Source organism: Manis pentadactyla, chromosome 1, assembly GCF_030020395.1.
Source record: "Manis pentadactyla isolate mManPen7 chromosome 1, mManPen7.hap1, whole genome shotgun sequence".
Lineage (NCBI taxonomy): Eukaryota > Metazoa > Chordata > Mammalia > Pholidota > Manidae > Manis > Manis pentadactyla.
In genome coordinates, this window is record NC_080019.1 from 28,477,501 (window position 1) to 28,480,100 (window position 2,600).

At 28.1% G+C, this 2,600-nt stretch overlaps 1 protein-coding gene across 4 annotated transcripts in view; it reads left to right on the plus strand.

Annotated features, from left to right (window-relative positions):
- Positions 1 to 1,165, plus strand: part of GRIA2 (glutamate ionotropic receptor AMPA type subunit 2) — a 135,964-nt gene extending 134,799 nt beyond the window's left edge. For all 4 annotated transcript variants that reach the window (XM_036887833.2, XM_036887829.2, XM_036887828.2 and 1 more), the window contains one exon: positions 1 to 1,165. This exon is cut by the window's left edge. The gene's annotated coding sequence lies outside the window, so the exon portion shown is untranslated.
- Positions 1,166 to 2,600: the final 1,435 nt, after the last annotated feature.

Genomic DNA, 2,600 nt, shown 5'->3' on the forward strand with positions numbered 1-2,600 from the left:
ATTATAAAGGCTTTAGGTATCAGTTCCATATTTTTCAAAGCCAAATATGTAAATGTTAAGGAAAGAAAACAAAGAAGACTCAAATCTTGTAATTTAATATTGTTATTAAAACTTTAATGTATACTATTCTTTAACATTTGGTGTTACTATCAAATTACTTGGCAATGCTTGACATTTGAAATAAAAATTTTTCTATTGTTTTATTTGCAAGTGGTCCAATTAATTTTGCTTAGCTACAGTTTGGTCATAAATCAAGTGAGTTTAAAGGCACTATCAAATTATTAGGTTCTCAGAGAAAATTGCCCCCTCATAAAAAAGCCAGGTGTTTTTTAAATATAAACTTTCCCAAAAATAAAATCTGAATCTGTTTTTAGTAAGTCTTACTATATATAAATATTTACATAAAGCATTTAATCTGTGTAAATGCTAATAGATTTAAAAATCTAATATTAAAAAACAAATAGGAGAGATACGAGGTTCCATTTAAAAATGTTTGAGCTTGCAGAAGAGAAGTAGTAGTTGTAAATGAATCTAGAAATTCTTTGAAAGTAGCTTTTTAGATAGTTGCCCTTTGATCAAATGCCATAAATTAAATCTAAGTTTTTGTTTTTGAAATTATAAGAGCTGTCATAAACCTTATATATTATGAATAATTTAAGCACTTTTGAATCACCTGCAATATTTTTTCTTCTAATTGCCATTAATAAAAACAACCCTAATGTGTTACTTTTATACTTATTCCTCAGGTGGAATGGCTGTTTTAATGTGCCAGTATGAATTAAACATCACATTTCCGTAACTTTTAACTAAAGAGCTTACATTTCTCTAGTTAAAAAAATGAAAGGAGTTATCGTTCCTTCCATAAAAGGCCATTTATTTTGATTAAAGCCCCCTAAAATAAAATTAGTTTAGGGTTTTAAACATTTGTTTAACATCCAGGAGTTATTTTTAATATTTTTATTGTCATTGCAGAATAAATTGTGTAGCACTTGGTATTTTACTAAGTGCTTTGAAAAACATTCTTATTTATTATGCTTCAAGGAAGGGAAAGAGAAATATAGGGTTTAACAGCTCCCACTTGCATTGAACACGGTGGCATGTGGCATCAAGACGCTTTTCATTAACTTTAGCTGTCCCAAATCACAAATTCCAAGATAATACAATATCATTTTAGTGCATTTCTCCTCATCAGGAATGTTAGAGGTGTATTTCAAGTTTTAACAGTATATGCTAGGATGACCAAATTGCAGACTAACTGTTTCCATATTGTACTTAAAATGAGTTTTTAAAAATGAAAAAAATTACTATATACAATCATGCTATTTATTGTACCTCTGGGCCTACTCTTCTAAAAACTGTAGCTTATCAATTTTTTCTCTGTCAAGCTTGAACTAATGTAAATAATTGAAATAATGTAAAGTTATATTTTCATGTTTTTATAGATACAACATGACAAAAATACATAATGTAAGAGTATTTCAACTATGGATAATGTTGATTGGATAATGCACATCTCAGTTACAAGCAGTAATCATAGATTAATATCCATGTAACGGTGCATCAATATATTGCTATATAAATATGTCTGTGTGCATATAAGTGAAAAGTGGTCAAAAAAGAGTGATGACAGCTGTCTAAGGTTTTTTTATTCATTTTATATAAAAACTGTATGGAAAGACCAAAATGTTTATGAACTATTCTTATGTAAATTTACAACTGTCCTTTACTGTACTTTTTTGTTTACAGTATAGTACCTTATTTTCTGCTGTGTTAAGTGGGTGTCAAACTCCAAGGAGACATACACTTTCTACAACTTCTACTGAAGATATTGGAATTTCCAATTTTTCATGTGTACTATGTCAGAAAATGCTTTTGATTTTATTTTTAAATCTAACATCGGATGGCTTTTTCGGAGTGTTGTAAAAACTTCAATCATACATAAAACATGTTCTTACAAAAGGCAAAGATCTTTATTTTTTTTTTTACTTAATAGCTCTTCAAATAATAATAATGAAAAAAGCAAAAACTGTATTTAGATTTATTCCCAAATAAACCCAGCTGTTTCTACCGAGTAAGAACATCTTGGTTCACTCTACATGTCAGCTAAGTACAAATGTAATACAGCAGAGATAACTTTTTTTTTGCTTAAATGATTAACATTTTCAATGTTCCAAGCCTGCAATCATTAGTGGCTTTGGGAATATTTAGAAATACAACTATTAATTAATTACATTTCTCATTTTATGATAGATACATTCTACTGCCAAATTGTCACACATGACTATCATCAGCCATTACACTGTGTATCAGTTCATCTGTTATAGTCACATTAAAGAACAGAAGGTGACTTGTTTTAAAATTTCTGTAAGGTACATTTTCAGGCTTCCAAGTTTCTTAAAATGCATTCATTTATTGTTTTACTGAAAAAGATATTAACTAGAAACTAAACTCTTACAATTTTGATTGTCTTTTTACAAACATAATTTTCATATTTGGGCATATTTTCAGAGGTATATCTTAAAATTATTTAGACAGTTTAGTTCTTCAGAATTGCACATTAAATTTCTTTTATAAAATGTAGCAGGTTTTAATATATTTAA